Consider the following 25,205-nt stretch of genomic DNA (forward strand, 5'->3'; position numbering starts at 1 on the left):
ATAAACCTCTTGATTGATGGAACAAACTGAAACTGCACAATTGAATTGACTTCAAACAAACACAATTTCATTAAGTGTCCTCAAAATTTGTACGAAGTCAAAAAGAGCAAAAAAAAAAGTACAAATATTAAAATTGAGAATAACTTTGTTCATTCAGAAAGAGATTTAGACAGGATCCAACTTTAGACTGCTTATATATAAAAGATGTCGTTAAACCTGAAAGGGTGCAGAAAAGATTTACAAGGGTGTTGCCAGGGTTGCAGAGTTTGAACTATAGGGAGAGGTTGAATAGGCTGCAGCTATTTTTTCTGGAGCATCAGAGGCTGAGGGGTGACCTTATATAAGTTGATAAAATCATGAGGGGCATGGATAGGATGAATAGACAAGGTGTTTTGCCCAGGGTTGGAGTCCAAAGATAGAGGGCATAGGTTTAAAGGTAAGAGGGGAAAGATTTAAAAGGGATCCAAGAGGCAACTTTTCATGCAGAGGGCGGTGCATGTACAGAATAAACTACCAGAGGAAGTAGAAGAGGCTGATACAATTACAACAGTCAAAAGACACGAGTCAAGAGTGTGGTGCTGGAAAAGCACAGCAGGTCAGACAGCATCTGAGGAGCAAGGGAAAATCGATGTTTCGGGCAGAAGCCCTTCATCAGGAAGGGAGGATTCCTGATGTAGGGCTTCTACCCGAAACATCAATTCTCCCGCTCCTCGGATGTTGCCTGACTGCTGTGCTTTTCCAGCACCACACTCTCGACTCTGAAATTAGATTAGATTACTTACTTTGGCCCAACAAATCCACCCCGACCCACTGAAGCACAACCCACCCAGACCCATTCCCCTACATTTACCCCTTCCCCTAACACTACAGGCAATTTAGCATGACCAATTCACCTAGCCTGCACATTCTTTTTTGGACTGTGGGAGGAAACCGGAGCACCCAGAGGAAACCCACATAGACATGGGGAGAATGTGCAAACTCCACACAGTCAATCACCAGAGGCGGGAATTGAACCCAGGACTCTGGCGCTGTGAGGCAGCAGTGCTAACCACTGTGCCACCATGCCGCCCACCAGCTGATCTCCAGCATCTGCAGTCCTAACTTTCTCCTAGTTAAAAGACATCTGAATGGGTTTATAAATAGGAAGGATTTAGAGCAATATGGCCAATTGTGGCAAATGGGAGGACAGTAATTTAGGATATCTGGTTGGCATGGACGAGTTGTACCAAAGGGTCTGGTTCCGTTCTGTACAACTATGACTCTGTGATAGATGTATTCATGTCTGAGAAAAAAGGTTTTATGGGGTCCACTCAATTTAGGCCAGACAAAAATCAGCATTTTAAACCTTAGAAAACTTTAGACATTGAGATGGCAGCCTTGATAATTATAAGTGCTTCAGATTCTGTGCACAGGTAGTTTGGATGTTTATTAGATTGATAGGAGAAAGTGAGGATTGCAGGTGGTAGAGATCAGAATCATGAGCGCAGCAGGTCAGGCAGCATCCGAGGAGCAGGTGAATTGATGTTTCGGGCATAAGCCCTTCATCAGAAATGAAGGGCTACAACCTAAATGTTGATTTGCCTGCTCCTTGGTTGCTGCCTGACCTGCTGCGCTTTTCCAGCACCATGCTCTGCTTACTAGGTTGACATATGAAAGGAATGTGTTGTCTCATGACAAACTGTTGGACAGACTGGGCTTGTTTCCACTGGAGCATGGAAAATTGAGTGATATTGATTGAAATATAAAAGTTCCTGAACAATCTTGACACAAAACTCTAAGGTTTGAAGCAGAAAATGGGAATGGAGAATTCAAAAACAAAATCAATCAGCCACTGTCCTATTAAATGGCAGAGCAGGTTTCAAGGACTAAAAAGACCTACTTTGACTCCTAATTCATAGGCTCGGATTTGTAAATTACTTCAAAACAAAACAATAAGACATCAGCACAAATTAAGTAGGAATAGCATTATGGTATTTATATGCCAAAAGTTATTTTTGTCACCGTGCTGACCACTGTACATGAAGATTACTACAAATGTTCAAAAGGAAGCTTGCTGAGTTCCTGAGTGGGAAATACATGGATTTCATTGATTGAAATGGTGTTACCAGTACCATGACCACCTTGAGATGCCCAATTATCTTTCAAGTCAGAGAAATGTTCTGCTCCCCACTCCTCCCCCATACAAGTGTTTGATTTTTTTCCTCCCAGGAAGTTACATGTGTTTGCTGGAAGACATGACTTATAGTTTACACGTTGCATCGTACAAAGGATAACAAGTCTCACGTGCAAAGTAATGAATACATTTGCCTCATCCATACCCCTACATAAAATACATTTTTTGTTGGAACTATTAAGAATATGAAGCATTGATGTTAAGTCTGTAAATTTACAAAAAAAAAAATTTTTAAAAAGTGACACCCAATAGAAAAGGAAACAGCAAGAGTGTTCAATAACAGCACTAATGATATGTTTTATATGAAAAATAAAAAAGGGGATATCTAAAGCAAACAGTACAATTTCAAAAAGTATGTTGGAACCGAGAGATCTGAGGACATACAAACAAGATGGTCAAAAGGTAACACCAAGTTGTACAGATATAGGAAAAAGAAAAAGAGACATATCACACAAAACCTAAACTGTAAGACGCTAGTTAGGCCCCAGATAGAGTATGGTGTCCAATCCTAGGAACTAAACTCCAAAAGGATACAAGGCCTTAGGGATGGTGCAGATATTTAATGAAATGTTTTCTAGGCTTGAAGAATTTTCATTATATGGAGACCACAAAAGCTTCTTAGCACAGAAGGTCAAGGGGGAAAATCTGACAACTGCCCAGAATAACAAGGACTTTTGATCAATAAGAAATCATTTCCAGTGGTAGAAAGATGAATAATCAGAGGTTGCAGATTCAAGACATTTGAGAAAATCAGATGGTACAAGGGAGGATATGCAGTGAACTATGATTATCACTGCCTTGTAAGACAGGAAAAGTACGTTCAATCTTAACTCTCAAAAGAGGGGAATTGGATAAATATATCAAACAGCAAAAGCTTGCAGGGCTACAGGAAAAGAGACAATGTGCCAACAATCTTCTACTGTGTTGTATCATCCCAGGCTTCCATGAAATGTGCAAATTCAAAATGCCAATTCTGACTTTTGATGAAAAGATACTAATTGCATTGTGGAAATGGCTCTGCTCCCCAAGCATTACTTTTTATTCATGCCACAGTTCTGAATAATCTGCAATATTGTTCCAGAATTTTGTTTTTAATCTCACTTCCAGAGCTAAAGGGATTTTAAATCAACAGCAGAGCTGACAACATAGTCATAGAATTATACAGCATGGAAACAGGTCCTTGGGCCCAAACTGGTCCATGCGGTCCACTCAGCTAGTTCCAGTTGCCTGCATTTGGTCCCTATCCCTCTAAACCCTTCACATTCATGTACCTATCCAAAAATCTTTGAGTGTTGCTATAATACTTGCCTTGACCACTTTTTTGGGGGCAGCCCACTCCATATACACACCATACTCTGAGGAAAGAAGTTGACCCTCAGGCCGTTGTTAAATCTTTCCCCATCACATTAAACCTATGCCTTCTAGTTTTCAACTTCTCACCTCTGGGGGAAAAAGACTTATGCATTCATCCTATCTATGCCCCTAAATAAGGTCACCCCTCATTCTCCTACATTCCATGGAATAAAGTCCTATCCTGGCCAACCTCCAGGCATACTAGTCCTGGGAGCATCCTCACAAATCTTTTCACTCTTTCCAGTTTAACTACCAGTATGTCTTTCCTATAAATGGGTTGACCAAACGTCAAGTGTGGCCTCACCAACAACTTATACAACAGTATAACTGTCCCAACTCCCATACTCAATGCCTCGACCGATAAAGACCAGCAATGCTAGAGGCCTTCTTCATCCCCCTGTCTACCTGTGAAGCTGCTTTCAAATAACTATTACAGGAGTTGGGAGGTCATGTTGCTGTTGTACAGGATATTGGTTAGGCCACTGTTGGAATATTGCGTGCAATTCTGGTCTCCTTCCTATCGGACGGATGGTGTGAAACCTGAAAGGGTTCAGAAAAGATTTACAAGGATGTTGCCAGGGTTGGAGGATTTGAGCTATAGGGAGAGGCTGAACAGGCTGGGGCTGTTTTCTCTGGAACGGAGGCTGATAAAGATTTACAAAATTATGAGGAGCATGGATAGAGCCAATAGACAAAGTCTTTTTCCTGGGGTCAGGGAGTCCAGAACTAGAGGGTATAGGTTTAGGGTGAGAGGGGAAAGGTATAAAAAAAAGGAGACCTATGGGGCAACTTTTTCACAGAGGGTGGCATGTGTATGGAATGAGCTGCCAGAGGAAGTGGTAGAGGCTGGTACAATTGCAACATTTAAGAGGCATTTGGATAGTTATATGAATAGGAAGGGTTTGGAGGGATATGGGCCAGGTGCTGGCAGGTGGGACTAGATTGGGTTGGGATATCTGGTCAGCATGGACGGGTTGGACCGAAGGGTCTGTTTCCATGCTGTACATCTCTATGATTCTGACTCTATTTACGGCGTTAAGTCCTACCTTGGTTTGACTTTCCGAAGAAGTGCAACACCTCACACTTATGTATTGAATTGCATTTGCTAATTCTCAGCCCACTTCCCTACATGTTTACATAAGCCTCCAGGGAGGTTTTATGAAACTAAAACATCTTGTTAGTTATGCGGAACTGCTCATCGTATAGGATTTGCTTTTTGGCCTTTCCCCACATCAGTTTCTCAGGTTCAGGTTGTGGTCTGCACTCCCCAGCTTGGCATAGTTAAGCTACCATAGTTTTTTGCCATCAGGTCTCATCTGCTTAACAGCACCCACTGCCATAGCTCCACTTATTGAAGGATTTTGCCTGACTAGCAGATAGCATGTCAGTTACCAATCCCTAATAAAAAGGTATTTTCTAGAATCAAGGACAGAAGCAAATTGTTACTGGTGACTCTTCCTCACCTGAATATAAAATGCTGCATAAAAACAGACAGAGGTCTGTAATTTATAGTGGTGCAACTCAAAGCAAATGTGGTAGAAACACAAATGGATATCTATACTTGAAACAGAAATGAATATGGGGAAGCAGCTGAGAGTGAAGCCATTACAACAATTGGAGCTTACAAACTACATCTAGCTGTATTATAGCATTTCCTCACCTACTTTACTGAACACCAAACATTGCATTGATCAAAAATTGACAAGACAATGTAATTAAATCCACATATAAAGCTAGAATATAATGCTCACACAATTAATTTATTTAGACCATGTGTGACACTGAATTAGTAGGTCAAGGCAGCAAAAATAGCTCAAAAAAAAAGGTTAACTGACTGACGATACAGGAGTTGAGAGAATTAAGAGTACAAGGCCTAGGCAGCTAAATGATGGAGAAAACAAAGAATAGATTGTAGCATTATAAAAGAGCTTGACCTACACAGGCAAGGATTAGGCAATTAAGAGTTTTAAAGACTGGAGAAATTTAAATTTCATAGTCAACAAAAAGCTTCACTAAGTGAAGCCAAAAATCATGAATCCATCAACAGCATAAAATTAAACAGCAATTCAGCAAATCACCTAAAGCAAATCTAAAATACTTCAATGATTCAAACAAATTACGTGACTTTTGCTACAGCAATACTAAAACTGTGCCATAAAGTAAAATACACAGAAAAGCATCCAACTAATCATAGTGGGCCTTGCAATATATGACTAGGTCTCAATATTTATTTATTTATTTATTTATGGGCGGCACGGTGGCACAGTGGTTAGCACTGCTGCCTCACAGCGCCCGAGAACCGGGTTCAATTCCCGCCTCAGGCGACTGACTGTGTGGAGTTTGCACGTTCTCCCCGTGTTGCGTGGGTTTCCTCCGGGTGCTCCGGTTTCCTCCCACAGTCCAAAAAGATGTGCAGGGTCAGGGGAATTGGCCATGTTAAATTGCCCGTAGTGTTAGGTAAGGGGTAAATGTAGGGGTATGGGTGGGTTTCGCTTCGGCGGGTCGGTGTGGACTTGTTGGGCCGAAGGGCCTGTTTCTACACTGTAATGTAATCTAATCTAATTTGGATAGGTCCACTTTTTAAAAAGAAATAGGAAAATATATAATAAAAACCCCAACTATTAAATAAATAATAACCAACAAACTAATATATAGTAATAACTCAACTCAGCCAAACAAGACATGTTCATAATTCCTCCTCCCTGGATAATGGACTCGTAAAACACAATCGTTACAGCTACATAAAAGCCGCTATTCGTGTGGCAGATAAATCTGTGTCCAGGTATTCCAAAAAGGGCTGCCATGTCTTATAAAAATTCTTAGTTTTGTGGTGTACTATACCTGTGGGACCATCTAAGGGAATATGCTCCATAACAATCTTCCACCAATCTGACAGGGGCCAAGTGGACCCATTGGAGATTCTTCAAAGCATGGGTCCTATTGTAAATTGATATCTTTGAGTTTCCCTAAATATCTTCCTATGCCACTGAGCAGACTTGAACACCTAGCTCTCTCTCCCACACCCGAGTCAAACAAACTCATCTGAGGGGGCAGCAGTCAAATGATATAAAGTGCTAATAGAAAACGTACTCTTAGCACTGAGTACCCTCCCATGTCGGATGTAGAGGGATCAAAAAAGTGTAGTTTTTTTTTTAATAACATCCCTAACTTGAAAAAAGAAACGAGGTCCCTGTTAGATAGCTCATATTTCCGTGCTAACTGATCAAAGGACATCGTGTCTCCCTCAAAATAAAAATCACACATGCAAGATAGACCCCTAGCTGCCCAACATTCGAATCCTGAATCTATCATCCCCCGTTGAAAACCTGGCATACCCACTATAGGTGTAAAGATGATGTTTTGCCAATATTGTCTTCCCTCTGCCGAATTGCCCTCCATGCTTTAACAGTATTGATAACTATTGGGTTTATGGCAACATTCCTTAACTGTCCTCATTTTGTCCAGAAACAGCAAGCAAGAGGGCACCTTGCGTGGGAGGCTTTGATATCTAACCAAATTGAAAGAGGGTCCCCACAGGCCCAATCACTCACATAGGATTAAAAGCTAGCAACAAAGCTTGTTTTTTTATGTCCGGAAGGTCCAATCTCCCCAATCTGTAAGGCAGTTGCAGTTTAGCTAATTTAATGAAGGAGCTGAATCAGACGTTCAGTCTCCTGAATGTTTACTTTTTTTAAAATTAGGGGGAGCATGGGGGAGAATATACATCTTAATTAGCACTATCCAACTCAACCACAAGACCAGAGCACCTCCCATCTTTGAAGGTCTGGTTTGATTTTGTTAAATAATTGAACAAATCGATCTAGAACTGGAGTAATGAATATGCGCAAATATACAAAACCCCCTGTGACCACTTAAATGGGAATTGACATCGCCCTCTCACCTTCGTAAGACTATCCATAGGCATAGCCTCTGATTTTGCAAGATTAATCTTGTACCCTGGAAAAGCACCAAATACGCAGATGCATTGCATCAGGCGAGGCACTGAAACTGCTGGATTTGACAAAAACATTAAGACTTTGTTGTACGTGGACAATGTCCTATGTAATTTTGACCCCAATTCTGGAGCTGATATATTAGGATCGCATTGAATGGCCTCCACCAATGGTTCAATCACCAACGTAAAGAGCAGTGGCAAAAAGGGACAGCCCTACCGGCTGCCCATCATTCAACTCTGTCAAATGCCTTCTCTGCATCTAGCGAAATCACCAATCCCTGTATTGACTGTCGTTGACAGCCTCCTAACAATATTGGAGGAACTGCGGCCCTTTATGAAGCCTATCTGATCCTCTAACGATAGAAGGTAACTGTCTCCAGCCTTAACCCAAGAGTCTGAGAGAGGATTTTAAAGTCCACATTGAAGAATGAAATGGGCCTGTACGAATCATAGCCCTCCGGGAACCTTCCCTTTAAGAATAAGCAAAATATTGGCCTCTCTCAAAGATGACGAGAGACAATCATGGCTGTCTGAGTCATTAAACATTAAGCATCAGTCCTAACGGTATGTTTATAAATTCTTTATAGAATTCGCTGGGATGTCCGTAAGGATGAGGCGCCTTTCCATTCTGAAGCTGCTTCGCAGTTTCCTGCACTTCTGGCATTGAGAAAGGACTCTTGCTCAGGGGTCATGCCTAGGAGCTCCAGATCCTTTCAAAAAAAAAATTCCATTTTGGCCCACTCCTCCTCACAACCCTCAGATTGGTATAACTTAGAGTAAAATCTCTGGAATGCCACATTAATCTTTTTGGAGTCGCATCTTCAGTTCCCAGACCCTTCCCGAATCACCGCAATGGCTTGTGAGGTAATCCTTTTCCTGGCGAGATATGCCATGTCACCATGCTCATACAACTTTTGCTTTGCAAAAGTAAGCTCTTTCTTTGCTGTCTGTGAGAGCATGGAATTCAAAGCAGACCGCAGCACTTTAATCCTCTGTAGTTTGACCAACAAGGTCCTGTCAAAGTAAGCCTTCTCAGCTGCCTTCAACCATGCTTCAAAGAGACGTTGCTGCTCACCCTTCTACCACTTCCTACTGGCAGAGTAGGAAATAACTAACCCCCAGACCCGGCCCGAAACATCGATTCTCCTGCTCCTCAGATGCTGACTGAACTGCTGTGCTTTTCCAGCAATACACTCTCGACACTGATCTCCAACATTTACAGACCTTACTTTCTCCAGGATACTAACTGAGCCTGACTTAATGCCTAGGAGAAATACTATATTAAATTATCCTTGAGGATAAAGGGATCCATTCAATAGTGCCTCAAACCCACTTGAGCATCCTTAATCTTAACCAACAGGTACACTGGAGAGTGATCGGATTTGGTAATATTACCAATCGTACAAGATGCCACCAAGTCCAGGGTTGGCACAGGGGGGTCAGAAAAAAACCAGTGGGAAAAAAAACGACGTAAAATCCCTGACTGTAGAGTGGAGACGCCTCCAGATGTCCACCAACCCTAACTCCTGTAAATAAATGGCTTACTTATAAATATATGGCTGGCTGCGAGTGTAAATATACTTGGCATTCGTAAGCCTTTGGGGATGCTCCGTTATGCGCGCGCGCAGGAGGTGGTCACGTGGTGTGCTGTTTCGTGGGCAAAACAAGGTCACGTGGGGTCGGACATCCGGGAACGCATGGAAGCTGAGAATGGAGTCAGATCAACAGCCAATCAGAAGACAAGACAATCCCACCTCAGTGATTGCATGACGTTTTTTATTATATAAAAAGACTGGGTCAGGGCCAGAAAGGTGTGTTACTTTCTGAACTTACACACTATATAGCTTATCAGGGACAGAAAGGTCTAGACCCAGAGCTCTGTATGATTTATCCACTAACTCCTAAAATAAACTAAAAGTGTGAGACCGAATATCTTCTCCTATTGCTTCATTTAAAAAGAACACACAGGACTTGGCTTACACATAGAAGAAAGTAAGTTGGTAGATTGAGCCAAAGTCCAACACTCCATACACAGATCCATTAATTGTTTAGCTTGTACAGAGGGTATTGAGGGGGCCTTTGGGCAATCTGTCTACTGTGGGATCCATGAGAGTTCAAATCTCCCCCTAAAATGATATGCCGTGACTCAAGACCGATCAGTTTAGAAAATGCATCTCCCGAAAAATTTGAGGGAATAAACTGGAGGGCAATAAGCGTTTAAAAACACCATATTCTTCCCCATTTATCAGGGCTTCAAGACTTACAAGCCTCCCGGTGCGTGACGTAACACACTCTACTAAGTGGTAAATTCCTCCTAACCAATACAGCCACTCCCCTACTTCTGATATTAAATGAAAAGTAAGCCCAATCAGAGCTGTTCTGCTGTAGTTTCAAATGCTCCTTATCATCTAAATAGGTTTCCTGTAACAAAGCAATATCCACCTTCTCCTTTTAAAAAGACTCAAAAGTACCTTCAATCCTCTTAATTGGTGTGACTCCACTTGCACCAATAGCACTGAATAGGGGAACTCACCCCCTGCTCAAAAGGGGACAAATACCCATCCCAAACTGTCCATAAGTAGGCATCTAGTTCCAACCATTTTCCCTCCTAACTAGAGCAGAAAAGTAAATACACCAAGGAATAGCAATAAGAAAATTTTGTTTTAAAAAGAAAAAAAAAATGGGGTAAATATCCCACCCATTCTCTGGTGTAACTTAGAACTTGAAAGTACATATCTCAACCCCCACCAAACAAACTTTAAACCAAATTATTACCAAGAAAAAAATAGGGAAAGAAAGCTCCAACCGGAGAGTGGTAGGTGCCTGGAACACGTTGCCAGCAGAGGCAAGCACAGTAGATTCACTTAAAGGTGTGGCTGGACAGATGCATGAGTAGGTGGGGAGCAAAGGGATACAGATGCTTAGGAAATAGGCGATCGGTGTAGACCGTGGATTTGGATCGGTTCAGCTTGGAGGGCTGAATGGCCTGTTCCTGGGCTGTACATTTTCTTTGTTCTTTAACACTACTATTTGTACATAGTAAATTGTACAGATTAGGTTAATTTGTCCACAAAGGCACTTGCCTTCTCCAATGTGTCAAAGCGATGCACAGATCCAAAGGTGCTCTGAGGCACTACCGGATACCTCAGAGTACTGAATCCCAAGCTCCCTCAAATTCTCTCGACAGTCACAGGATTCTCTTTTCTGGATCACCACCTTTGAGAAGTCCTGGAAGAACATGATCTCAGAGCCCTCGTATATTAGGGCCTTTAGAGATTCCATGATTCTGAAAGCTTCCATGATTCTCCCCTGGTTTCTGTAGTGATGGAACCACACCAGGAGAGGAGGAGAACATTGACCCAGACCTGATCGCAGCATGACCTGGTGAGCCCTCTACCTTCAAGCCTCTTGTGCCAGTCTCCAAGTTAAGGAATTTCAGCAACCAGCCCTCAATAAATTCCACAGGCTGCTCACCTTCCTTGCCCTCAGGCAGACCGATGATCCAAATATTCTTTCTTTCTCCTGTCCCTGTTCTCAAGATCATCCACTTGGTCATGCAAACTATGGACCTGCATCTCCAGGGCTTGGATCCTATCCCTGAAGGAACAGGCATCAGCTCCCACCACTGTGACTCTGTGCTCAACCTCATTCGTCCTTTTTTCCCAGGTCTCCCAGCTGCTGTTCATCCTTCTGCAGCATGATAGAGATTGGGGCCAGCTTCTATCTACTTAACCAGCATCTCGCAAGATTTTGTAAGCTCGTTCACCAAGGCCTTGGTAGGTAATAGAGTCAGAGGATTCTGCAGGCTGGACCGCGGGCCTGGTCTCGGACGCTCCTCCTCACTCCTTCGCCATTTCTGGACGGCAAAAATGCTGAGAAGTCAATTTTTCCATTGTTTCCTTTGACTCCACGACGTTTCTAGGGTCCTAGGATATCGCGATGGTCTGGATTGGGCGGGTTAGAAATTCATCCCACTTACGCTGCGGTGCTGAGCTCTGCAAAGCAATCCTCTTAGATCGCCACCATCTTAATAACCTTATGCATATCCTACAGAGGACCTGTTACGCTATTAGAACCCATAGCAACACCCTCCAGCTAATATTCTGAAAAACAAGTCACACCTTAGGTACTAAGCATGTACATGCTAAATTTCATGCAGCTATTTGAAAAGCTTTAACCAACAGTAGTTCTCTCAATTTGTATTACTTGCAGACATTTTCCATGCAATAAATACTGTCTCAAGGTGCTGACCAAAATGAACCAGTGACACCAGGAATAAATCTACTGTGGTGTCTTAGAAAAATAAATTGAAAAAAGATAAGTACAAAGCAATTACACTCAAAAAAAGTTAGCAACCAGTTTATCCAGTTAACAAATCAAATTGACCATAAAATTGATGACCATAAAAAGAGCAAGATTTAGCACATGTGAAAGTGTGACAAGAGAGCATACAAAAAGTTCACAAACGGGAGTATAATGTGGGAAAATGTGAAGTTCTCATTTTTGAAGGGAATACAAAAGAACAATATATCATTTAAATAGAGAAAACCTGCATAAAGCAGCAAAACAAAAGATCATAAGTCAGAGCAGCAAAACAAGGCCATCAGCCCATCACGTCTGCCCATTATTCAATCATGGCTAATAGATTTCTCAAACTCATTGCCCTGCCTTCACCCCATAATCTTTGATCCCCTCACCAGTTAAGAGCACGCAATGGCTCAGCCTCCACAGCAAGGCGTTCCACAGATTCACCACACTGAAGAAATTTAACCTTATCCCAGTTCTAAAAGTTTGAACCTGCACTCTGAGGCTGCATCACCGGTCCTGGTCTCTCCAACCAGTGCAAACATCTCCACATCCACTTTATCCAGGCCTCCCAGTATTCTGCAAGTTTCAATCAGATCCCGCTCCCATGTCATCCTTCTAAACTCCACTGAGTATAGACCCAGGATTGCTCATATGACAAGACCTTCAGCCCCAGGATCATTGTTGTAAACCTTCGCTAGACACCATTCAATAACACCACATCTTTCCTCACGTGGGACCCAAAACTGCTCACAACATTCCAAACACGGTCTGACGATAGCCTCACACAGCCTCAGCAGTACGTTTCTGTTCTTGTATTCTAGCCTTCTTCAAATGAATGATAACATTGCACTTGCCTTCCTAACTGCCAACCTTGAGAATCCTGAACTAGGATTCCTGAGTCCCTTTGTGCTTCAGATTTCTGAAGCCTTTCCTCATTAAGAAAATAGTACCTCTTTTCTTCTCTGTGCATAATCACCAACACTCCCACATTGTATTCCATTTGTCATTTCTTTGCCCACTCTCCTAGCCTGTACATTGTTCTGCGGCCTCCCTGCTGCCTCAACACTACCTAAATGACTATCTTTGCATCATCTGCAAACTTAGCAACAATGTTCTCAACTCCTTCATCCAGACCATTAATGTCAAACCCAAATAGTTGTGGTCCCAATACTGACTCCAGCAGAACTCCACTAGTCACTGGCTGCCATCCTGAAAACTACCTATTTTATTCACTCTCTGCCTTCTGCCAGTTAGCCAATCCTCTATCGATGCCAGTACCTTGCCTCTAAAACCACTGGTTTGTCTTATTTAGCTGCCTATTGCACAGCACCTTGTCAAAGGCCTTCTGCAAATCCAAATGGATCACATGCACTGGCTCTCCTTTGTCCCCTTCTAATATTATTGGATGACCTACGGCCCCTAATAAACCCAGTCTGATCCTCCTTTATGATATGTGGCAGTACCCTTTCTAGTCTCAATGCTAACGTTTTAGAAAGGATTTTAAAATCTACATTTAGCAAGGATATTGATCTGTATGACGCACAATCTTCTGGATCTTTTCCTTTAAAGGATAAGAGAGATATTTACCTCTTTCAGCGAAGGCGGGAGACAGCCCTGACTATATGCATAGTAATAGATGTCCACAAGTGGACCAGCCAATATTTCTGTAAATTCTTTATAGAATTCAGCTTGAAAACCATCTGGGCCAGGTTCCTTACCACTCTGAAGTTGCCTGATTGCGTCAAGTATTTCTTGGACTGTTAGGGGAGCATTTAAGACCAATACCTGTTCTGGAGTTAGGCCCGGAAAGGTCAAATTTTTTTAAAAATGATTGCATCCTCCTAGCCCTGTCTTCACAATCCTGCGATTTATATAAATCAAAATAAAATTTTCTAAAGATTGCATTAATTCTTTTATGATCATGAGTCAAAATACCCGTACTTCCTTGATAGACGTGATAGTTTGGGGGACCTTTTTTGTTTCCTTTGCATGAAATGCTAAGTATCTACCTGGTTTGTCGCCAAATTCATATAACCTCTGTTTTGCAAATAATATTTCCCTCTTAGTTTGGGTAAGCGTAGTGTTTAGAGCTGTCCTAAGGGCCGTAAACCTTTGCAATTTGATAATAGAAGGTCTATCAGTGTATGCTGTTTCAACTGCTTTTAAGCGAGCTTCGAGCAGGCGCTGTTGTTCTCCCTTTAATTTTTTCTGGGTCGCTGAGTAGATGATTAAACCTTGCGTGTAAGCTTTGATGGTCTGGCTCTCCTTTGTCTAACATGCTCATTTGTATTCTTACAGATTTTTCAGCCATGACCTTCCCAAATGAAGCCATATTGACTCAGCCCTATCTTAAAATGCATTTCCAAGTACTCCACAATCTCATCCTTAATAACAGACTCTAAAATATTGCCAATGAGCAAGGTCAGGTTAACCGGTCTATGATTGTGCCTTCTGCCTCCTTCCTTTTTTAAAGGATTAGCCATTTCCCAGTCTTCTGGGATCGGATTCCAGTGATCCCTGAAAGACCAATGCCACTGCTATCTCCTTCAGGACGCTGAGCGATTTATTCACCTTCAGACCTTTCAGCTTCCCCAGCACTTTCTTCTGAGTCACTACATGCACGTCTGCTCCCCCAAATCTCTCAAAGTTTTGGTATGCTGCTGGTGTCTTCCATTGCGAGAACTGATACAAAGCACCTATTCAGTTCCCCGTAACTGCATGTCGAGCCTTAAAAGACTCGACATGCAGTTACGGGGAACTGAATAATATATGAATTCTATCATATTATGGTCACTGCGTCTTAAGGGTTCCTTCACCTTAAGCACCCTAATCCAGTCTACCCCCTTACACATTATCAAATCCAGAATTGCCTGTTCCCTTCTGAGCTCTACCACAAACTGCTCCAACAATACATCTTGATGCTATTATAGAGTCAGAGATGTACAGCATGGAAACAGACCCTTCGGTCCAACCCGTCCATGCCAACCAGATAGCCCAACCCAATCTAGTACCACCTGCCAGCACACAGCCCATATCCCTCCAAACCCTTCCTATTCATATACACATCCAAATGCCTTTTAAATGTTGCAATTGTACCAGCCTCCACCGCTCCCTCTGGCAGCTCATTCCATACACGTCCCACCCTCTGCATGAAAAAGTTGCCCCTTAGGTCTCGTTTATATCTTGCCCCTCTCACCCTAAACCTATGCCCTCTAGTTCTGGACTTAGAAGGGCTTATGCCCAAAACGTCGATTCTCCTGTTCCCTGGATGCTGCCTGACCTGCTGCGCTTTTCCAGCAACACATTTTCAACTTTGCCTATTTACCCTATCCATGCCCCTCAATTTTGTAAACCTCTAATTCCTTTTCTTGGGATCTGCTATGAACCCAATTTTCCTAGTCCATCTGCATTCTGGAGTCACCTTTTATTGCAATAATGTTTTTCCTATCAAAATTTTCTGCCTCGTATCCAGAGTACTACTAAGCAGCCTGTAGATAACAGCCATCAGGGCCTGTTTGCATCCACAAGTCTTCAAATTTGACCACATAGGTTCTACACCTTCCGACTGGATATCATTTCTTGCTATCAATTTAATTTTATTTATTACGAACAAGAGAGGCCCGACCCCTTGGCCAATATGCCTGCCTTTTTGATAGGATGCGTATCCTTGCATATTTAGTTCTCAGCTGGAAATGAAGAAGGGCTTATGCCCGAAACGTCGATTCTCCTGTTCCCTGGATGCTGCCTGACCTGCTGCGCTTTTCCAGCAACACATTTCCAGCTCTGATCTCCAGCATCTGCAGACCTCACTTCCTCCTATTTAGTTCTCAGCCCCAAACCCCTTGCAGCCAAGCATGTAATACCTATAATATCGTACCTGCCAATTTCAATCTACACTACTAGCTCATTTACCTAGTTTTGCATATGTGCGCATTTATGTACAACACCTTCAGTTGTATGTTGACTATCTCCCTTTATCTTAAATTCAAGGTTTCCATACACCTGAGCTAGAATGCCTTGGTTCATTTCCTGTCTATTCCAGAGGCAGAAACTCAAGAGCCCTCCATGCATGCAAATTTATTTGTCTATCACAAACAAGAGTACCAAATTAAACTCCCTCAAACTCTTCCGACCCGATAGAGGAGACTTGTGGTAGAGCACTACCTCTGGACCAGGAGGCTCAGGTTCAAGTCCCATAAGCTCTAGAGTTGTTGTAACATGTCTGAACAGGTTGATAAATAAAAACTAAGTAAAGCAACCATCTCCTCTGGTTGGGAAATCCAAAACATTTCCTTCCTGACACTATGAAACTGGAAGAATCACAAGCATCACTGACAGCTAGCTTCACATTTCAGATTGATTAATTAGTTTCAAAGTTCTTCCTGCTGCCATGCGAGAATTTGAGCCCATGTCCTCAGACATTGGTCTTGGATTACTCACCTAGTAACATCAACACTATGCCACCATGTCCCCATAGGTTTAGAGGTGATTCAATGGACTTTTTGAAACAAAGACTTTTGGGGTCTTGATGCAGAAGATGGTTTCCTCTTATGGGAGAATCTGCGATCAAAGAACATAATCTCAGAGTAAGGGTTCACTAATACAAGACAAAACACACGAAATGATTCTGAAGATGTTAAATCTGAGGAATTCATCGCATATGGCTGTGGAAGACAAGTCTTTAATATTCTTAAAGTCTCCTTTTGAGATTTGTCTTAAGTGGGCAATGTCTTATTCTAACATCATGCCATCTGATCCTAGATTCGCCTACAAAAGGGGAAAAAAATTAATATTTCCAGGTTTACACTATCAAGTCCCCTCAGAATATTGTTTTCTTTCAATAAAGGTCACTTCTCATTATACTAAATTCCAATAAGTATAGACCCAATGAGGCATTCCCTCTATACCCAAGATCCATCTAGTGAACCTTCTCTGGACTGCCTCCAATGCCAGAATATCTTTTTAGATTAAAGGAGTCAAACTGTTCAGTATTCCAGCTGTGGTCTGACAAGGGCCGAGGGCCTTGTATAGATTTTGCAATACTATTTTATGAAAGAGACCAATATTTAATTTGCCATCTCTAACTTTATAACAGAAATCCATATAAATTACAAATCTTACAGCAACTAGTTAAAACTGTCTTTTGTATTTTTACATATATTTCCCACTGTCCTCAGAAGAGGAATAATTGAATTTGATAAAGGCAGCACAATGAATAACAGAATTCAAACTAAAACTACAGATAGGTAGCCTGGGAAAGGTGCAAAGGAGTATAACCAATAGCTTTGGAATGCGAATGAATAGGATGCAGAGAAATTGCATGCAATTTGTCCAAGGAATTAAGAGTCCAAAATCCTTGTGCTATCTTTTAAAGCAACCCAAGACTCCATATTTACCACTAATTTATGCAAGACATCCTCCAATCTCCTATTTGCCATTTATTTCCTTAAATTTATGATTTCAGGTAACTTAAAATTTAATGAAAGACAAACTTTACTTGCTTATTCCAAACAAAAAAAATATGGAGTCAAAATGTCAAATAAAAATTTCTTCAACTGCAACCATCTACTGTACACAAATCTCATTTTCCTTTGGTGCTAGCCTTGGCTCAGCAGTAGCACACGCATCTCAGTCACAAGGTAGAGTCTTATTACAGAAATAAGTATATAATGTTAGCTGAAAATCTAGCAAGAAAAAAGTTGAATCTTATTCAAATAAAAACAGTAAACTAAAACACATCTTCCGGAGTACATTAAAAGGGTGGAAAAGGTCTCCACACAACTTGGCCAACATTTAACACCAAACCAATCTCAACAAACCGGAAAAATGCTTCAGCAGTTCCCAAGGCAGTGAAAGGCAAGGCAATTCAAACTGCCTATTTCCTTCCACTTATCTTTTCCTCATGTACAATTCTCTTTTGAAGTGTGTGTTATAGTTCCACCTTGTTAATTATTTGTATAAAGCAGTGCCATTTTATAGCAGCCTGGCAAAATAAAATTTTCTGACCTCCTTCTTTGCCCATTAAGAACGTGAAGATTAAAGCAGTACGTTAAAAATTCCATACACACACACAAATCAAATGATCAAAAACAATTCTTAGAAAATTATATCCAGAAAAAGTCTGAATTCTGACATCGGAACCGAAAAGCTGCAGAGTGGAGGGCAGAAGAGAAGTTAACATAGGTACAGTTGGATCACCAATGTCACCCGAAACGTCACTCATACTCCTGAGATGCGGCCTGACCGACTGTGCTTTCCCAGCATCACACTCTTCGTCACCAATGTCAGAGCATAGTTATAGACGAGCTACAGCAGATACGCGAAAATGTAGCAGGACAGATGAGCGCGGCATACCATGATAGCAGATCTCCGGGCAGAAGCAGCTAGAACATAGCAAATTTGGGACTGTCATACTCATTACTCCTGTCAAAATTTACTATTGCGAAAGGCGAAGATTTTCGCTTTAACCTCTGTACCAGTGAAATAAACCCCAACCCAGTAAGCATTTCTTCATAAACACGTTCTCCCATCTCACCCTTATAAGTTTTTAAAACCCAAAATCTTAATCCATATTAAACTGCAAACTCCATTTCATTATAGCGAAGTACCATAACTTGTTCACGGTACTAAGGAAAACTTCTACCGAACTTATCGCTCTTATTGCTAACGAAGTAGTCGGACTTGCTTTCCATACTAAATGCATGGCACTCACCAACCATTACAGCTACAGGCCCACTCTGTCATACAAAGCTTACTGCTCCTTTCCAACCAAACTAACTTTTCGGACAACCACTAAAATGAATTTTGACATGGATCACACAATTTTGAAACTTTCGGTTGAGTTGTGTAGAGTTGTTCCTTTGTCCTCCTGCTCCAAAATAAGCACAGAAGTTGCGCAGCGAACCTCCGGCACCACAGTACTCAAAACAATTCCTACAATTTATAATATTTCTGAACAATGTGGCCGGGTGAGAAATATGCCCTCGACATAGTAGGGCTAAACAGGCTGAAACCAACGGTTGATCTCCTGTTTGTTTTGGATCCAAAAAGCGTCCTACACTATTTTGTCTCTGTCATCGTTTGCGATTTACAACAGAAGCCCGACATGAATAATGGGAAAACTTTATACCGTACTATGATCCTGCGGCACATTCTTTATTGACCGGAGACAAAAAAAAGGTCTGTAAAACCTCCAACCCACTGTTACGGATTCTGAAAATCTTGTGATTCGTCTATGAAGACTACGGGAAAGGTGCGAAGCAGTTTTTAAACCAACAAATCATTTTGCAGTTATGTTTCATGCTAATGAAAGCCGAGTCAAATCTATTCGTAGTCAAAACGCAGTAGTGCCGTCAAGTCGAGGAGTTACACCCTGCAAAATAAACGAATGTTTTCACCCACCCATTCCGTTGCCCCCCCCCCCCAACCCCAACCTTCTGGGCTGTGCGCGATCGGTTATAATCCGCAGCATTTAAATCTCGGACTAGTAACAAAATTCAAACGCTTACAGATTTACCAGACACTAAACCAACCACTCACACAAACACGCCTCCCCCCAAAACAAATCGTGTTCAGAAAGCCAAGCGGGAGACTGTCTTCTGTGTCTTCTTAGGCCTACCCGAAGCATGGGAGTATCTGCTTCAGTTATACCCGCAAAACAGACGCTGGCCCTCGGCTGCCATCTCCTCAGCAGGCGCATTATTCACCGAGCCCTCGGGGTCGCACGGAGGGCGGTCCAATTCCCTTCTAAAATAAAAAATTCACATCACTCCCGGACTTTATTTCCTTACCAGACACGGGCTCATCGCTTCCAAGACGGGATTGAAAAAATGTCGCCAGCCACGCCGTTCTTCGCTATTATCCGCTCTGCATCTTAATAGGCAAAATCCGCAACGTTTTGCCCGCTCCGCCGTCGACATTAACTCAACAGCCATCCATCACGCGCTTGACGTTTGGAAAATACCAGCAGCAGCCTTCCAACCGCCAATCCGACCGCGGCATCCAATCTGACCAATCGCCGGCACGTCTCCCCCTTTCGCCGCACCCCCAACCCATCAACTGACCAATCCAAATTCTCAGAACCGTCGCCGTTGTGCGAATCGCCAATCAGATGGTTAGAGTCGAAATGACTCCTTTTAATTGGTCTACAGCTTATCTGCTTCAGTGAACATCCAATCAGAGGTGTAACTCCCCGAGCAGAACCTGGTCCTTCTGATGAGTAAGTTACTGCAAGATTCTTGAAGAAGGGCTCATGCCCGAAACGTCGATTCTCCTGCTCCTTGGATGCTTGCTGCCTGACCTGCTGCGCTTTTTTAGCAACACATTTTCAGCAAGTTACTACAAGAGTTGATAAGCTGTTTGGTGCATTTGTTGCTTTGCTTCTATTGATTACAGCCCGGAGTTGTGTGATTTTTGATTTGGGCCACCCCAGAGCAACAGCAACACCAGTATCTCCATATCATTGCAAGAACAAACAGTTGTTATCTTTGGTTTGTTGTCCATGATATGTGCTAGCAAGGTGAGGAGTTGAGAGGGGAGAGAGGGGAGTTGAACAGGTGGCTACAGGGATGGTGCAGGAGGAAGGGTTTCAGATACCGGGATAATTGGGGCTCATTCTGGGGTAGGTGGGACCTCTACAGACAGGATAGTATACACCTGAACCACAGGGGTACCAATATCCTGGAGGGGATACTTGCTAATGCTCTTTGGGAGGGTTTAAACTAATTCAACAGGGGGATGGGAACCTAAATTGTAGTTCCTGTGTCTGGGAGGTTCAGAGCATTGAGGTCGGAAATGAGGTTTCAAGGTCAGAAGAGTTCACTGGCAATCAAGAAGGTAGTTTGAAGTGTGTCTACTTCAATGCCAGGAGCATCCAGAATAAGGTGGGTGAACTTGCAGCATCAGTTGGCACCTGGGACTTCACTATTGATTCCTGAAGAAGGGCTCATGCCCGAAACGTCGATTCTCCTGCTCCTTGGATGCTGCCTGACCTGCTGCGTTTTTCCAGCAACACATTTTCAGCTCTGATCTCCAGCATCTGCAGTCCTCACTTTCTCCTTCACTATTGTGGCCATTTCAGAGACCTGGATAGAGTAGGGACAAGAATGGTTGTTGCAGGTTCCGGGATTAAGATGTTTCAGTAAGAACAGAGAAGATGGTAAAAGAGGGGAAGGTGTGGCACTGTTTAGTCAAGGACTGTATTACGGTGGCAGAAAGGATGTTTGAGGACTTGTCTACTGAGGTAGTATGGGCTGAAGCTAGAAACAGGAAAATAGTGGTCACCCTGTTGGGAGTTTTCTGTAGGCTTCTGAATAATTCCAGAGATGTAGAGGAAAGGATAGCAAAGATATTCTGGATTGGAGTGAGTAACAGGGTAGTTCTTCTGGGGGCTTTAACTTTCTAAATATTGACTGGAAATACTATAGTTTGGGTACTTCAGATGGGTCTGTTTTTGTCCAATGTGTGCAGGATGATTTCCTGACACAGTATGTAGACAAGCCAACAAGGAGCAAAGCTACATTAGATTTGGTAGTGGGTAACGAACTTGGCCAGGTGTCAGATTTGGAGGTAGGTGAGCACTTTGGTGATAGTGACCACAATTCAGTTATGTTTACTTTAGTGATGAAAAGGGATAGGTACATACCACAGGGCAAGTGTTATTGCCGGGGGAAAGGCAATTATGATGCAATTAGGCAAGATTTAGGATGCATAGGATGAGGAGGGAAACTGCAATGGATGGATACAATTGAAATGTGGAGTGTGTCCTTGACAAGTATGTACCAGTCAGGCAGGGAAGAAGTGATAGAGCGAGGGAACCATGGTTTACTAAAGAAGTTGAATCTCTTGTCAAGAGGCAGAAGAAGAGTAAGGATGAGACATGAAGGCTTAATTCGGGAACTTGAGAGTTAAAGGTTAGCCAGGAAAGACTTAAAGAGAGAGTTAAGAAGAGCCAGGAGGAGACATAAGAAGTCATTGATCGATAGGATCAAGGAAAACCCTAAAGCTTTCTATAGGTATATCAGGAATAAAAGAATGGCTAGAGAAAGCCAATCAAGGATATAGTGGAAGTTGTGCATGGAGTCAGAGGAAATGGGGAAGCACGAAATTAATATTTTTCATCAATATTCACACTGGAAAAAGACATGTTGTCGAGAATACTGAGATACAGGCTACTAGGCCAGACAGGATTGAGGTTTGCAAGGAGGAGGTGTTAGTAATTCTGGAAAGTATGAAAATAGTTAAGTCCCCTGGGCCAGACGGGATTTATCCTAGGATTCTCTGGGAAGCCTGGGAGGAGATTGCAGAGCCTTTGGATTTCAGCTTTATGGTATTATAGTCTACAGGAATAGTGCCAAAAGACTGGGGGATATCAAATCTTGTTCCCTTGTTCAAGAAGGGGTGTAGAGACAACGCTGGTAATTATAAACCAGTGAGCATTACTTCGGTTGTGGGTAAAGTGTTGGAAAAGGTTATAAGAGATAGGATTTATAATCATCTAGAAAGGAATAAGTTCATTGGGAATAGTCAACACGGTTTTGTGAAGGGTAGGTCTTGCCTCACAAACCTTATTGAGTTCTTTGAGATGATGACCAACAGGTAAATGAGGGTAACGTAGTTGATGTGATGTATACAGATTTCAGTAAGGCATTTGATAAGGTTCCACACAGTAGGCTATTGCACAAAATATGGAGGTATGGGATTGAGGGTGATTTAGCAGTTTGGATCAGAAACTGGCTAGCTGAAGGAAGACAGAGGGTGGTAGTTGATGGGAAGTGTTCATCCTGGAGTTCAGTTACCAGTGGTGTGTCGCAAGGATCTGTTTTGGGGCCAATGCTGTTTGTCATGAAGCTAGAGAAGCGATTGCTGGGCCTCTTGCTGAGATATTTGTATCATCGATAGTCACAGGTGAGGTGCCGGAAGACTGGAGGTTGGCAAACGTGATGCCACTTTTTAAGAAGGGCAGTAAAGACAAGCCAAGGAACTATAGACCGGTGAGCCTGACCTCAGTGGTGGGCAGGTTGTTGGAGGGATTCCTGAGGGACAGAATGTACATGTGTTTGGAAAGGCAAGGACTGATTAGAGATAGTTAACATGGCTTTGTGCATGGGAAATCATATCTCAGAAGCTTGATTGAGTTTTTTGAAGAAGTAACAAAGAGGATTGATGAGGGCAGAGCAGTAGATGTGATCTATATGGACTTCAGTAAGGCGTTCGACAAGGTTCCCCACGGGAGACTGATTAGCAAGGTTAGATCTCACGGAATACAGGGAGAACTAGCCATTTGGATACAGAACTGGCTCAATGGTAGAAGACAGAGGGTGGTGGTGGAGGGTTGTTTTTCAGACTGAAGGCCTGTGACCAGTGGAGTGCCACAAGGGTCGGTGTTGAGTCCTCTACTTTTTGTCATTTGCATAAATAATTTGGATGCGAGCATAAGTGGTACAGTTAGTACGTTTGCTGATTACACCAAAATTGGAGGTGCAGTGGACAGCGAAGAGGGTTACTTCAGATTACAACAGGATCTGGACCAGATGGGCCAACGGGCTGAGAAATGGCGGATGGAATTTAATTCAGATAAATGCGAAGTGCTGCATTTTGGGAAAGCAAATCTTAGCAGGACTTATACACTATATGGTAAGGTCCTCAGGAATGTTGCTGAACAAAGAGACATTGGAGTGCAGGTTCATTGCTCCTTGAAAGTGGAGTCGCAGGTAGATAGGATAGTGAAGAAGGCATTTGGAATGCTTTCCTTTATTGGTCAGGGTATTGAGTACAGGAGTTGGGAGATGATGTTGCGGCTGTACAGGACATTGGTTAGGCCACTGTTGGAATATTGCATGCAGTTCTGGTCTCCTTCCTCTCGGAAAGATGTTGTGAAACTTGAAAGGGTTCAGAAAAGATTTACAAGGATGTTGCCAGGGTTGGAGGATTTGAGCTACATGGAGAGGCTGAACAGGCTGGGGCTGTTTTCCCTGGAGCGTCAGAGGCTGAGGGGTGACCTTATAGAGGTTTACCAAATAATGAGGGGCATGGATAGGATAAATAGACAAAGTCTTTTCCCTGGGGTTGGGGAGTCCAGAACTAGAGGGCATAGGTTTAGGGTGAGAGGGGAAGGATATAAAAGAGACCTCAGGGTCAACTTTTTCACGCAGAGGGTGGTACGTGTATGGAATGAGCTGCCAGAGGATGTGGTGGAGGCTGGTACAATTGCAACATTTAAGAGGCATTTGGATGTGTATATGAATAGGAAGGGTTTGGAGGGATATGGGCCGGGTGCTGGCAGGTGGGACTAGATTGGGTTGGGCTGGACGAGTTGGATTGAAAGGTCTGTTTCCATGCTGTACATCTCTATGACTCTAAATGACGTGAATGAGGTCATAGAAGGATGGGTTAGCAAATTTACGGATAACACTAAGGTCGTTGGAGTTGTAGATAGTGCTGAAGAATGTTGCAGGTTACAGAGGGACATCGACAAGCTGTAGAGCTGGGCTGAGAGGTGGCAAATGGAGTTTAATGCAGGAAAGTGTGAGGTGATTCACTTTGGAAGGAGCAACAGGAATAAAGAGTATTGGACTAAAGGTAAGATTCTTGATATTGTAGATGATCAGAGAGATCTTGGTGTCCATGTGCATAGATCCCTGAAAGTTGCCTCCCATATTGATTGTTGTTAACAAGGCATACAGTGTGTTAGCTTTTATTGGTAGAGGGATTGAGTTTTGGAGCCACGAAGTCATAGTGAAGCTGTACAAAACTCTGGTGCAGCCGCCCCTGGAGTATTGCATACAGTTCTGGTCACCGCATTATAGGAAGAATGTAGAAGCTTTGGAAAGGGTGCAGAGAAGATTTACCAGGATATTGCCTGTTATGGAGGGAAGATCTTATGAAGAAAGGCTGAGAGACTTGAGGCTGTTTTCATTGGAGAGAAGAAGGTTGAGAGGTGACTTAATTGAGATATATGAGATAATCAGAGGGTTAGATAGGGTGGATAGTGAGAGCCTTTTTCCTCAGATGGTGATGGTTAGCTTTAAATAGAGGAGTGATAGATATAGAACAGATGTCAGAGGTAGTTTCTTTACTCAGAGAATAGTAGGGGAGTGGAACGTGCTGCCTGCAACAATAGTAGACTCGCCAAGTTTAAAGACATTTAAATGGTCATTGGATAAGCATATGGATGAAAATGGAATTGTGTAGGATAGATAGGCTTCAGATTGATTCCACAGGTTGACGCAACATCGAGGGCTGAAGGGCCTGTACTACACTAATTTGCCATGTTCTATGTCCTACGTTCTATATATCAGATCTAGAACGAGATCATTCAGCCCGTATTCTCCATGCTGACACTTTGCAAAAACAATTCAACTAGGGACATTCCCCTGCCTTTTTACTGTAGCGTTGCACTTTGTTCCCCTTATATAA

At 42.6% G+C, this 25,205-nt stretch overlaps 1 protein-coding gene across 3 annotated transcripts in view; it reads right to left on the reverse strand.

The window, feature by feature from the left end:
• LOC122554333 (zinc finger FYVE domain-containing protein 9-like) overlaps positions 1-19,731 on the reverse strand; it is a 117,408-nt gene extending 97,677 nt beyond the window's left edge. The window contains exons 1-2 of one of the 3 annotated variants that reach the window (XM_043699191.2): positions 19,580-19,725; positions 16,230-16,349 (exon numbers count right to left, since the gene is read on the reverse strand). The gene's annotated coding sequence lies outside the window, so the exon portion shown is untranslated. Of the gene's footprint in view, positions 1-16,229; positions 16,350-19,579 lie in introns of all 3 variants that reach the window. The other 2 variants (XM_043699190.2, XM_087990600.1) reach the window with 2 other exon arrangements.
• Between the last annotated feature and the right edge of the window lie 5,474 nt (positions 19,732-25,205).

The sequence above is a fragment of the Chiloscyllium plagiosum genome, unplaced genomic scaffold (genome assembly GCF_037043375.1).
Source record: "Chiloscyllium plagiosum isolate Xiang-an unplaced genomic scaffold, Cpla_swu_hap1 HiC_scaffold_9, whole genome shotgun sequence".
Lineage (NCBI taxonomy): Eukaryota > Metazoa > Chordata > Chondrichthyes > Orectolobiformes > Hemiscylliidae > Chiloscyllium > Chiloscyllium plagiosum.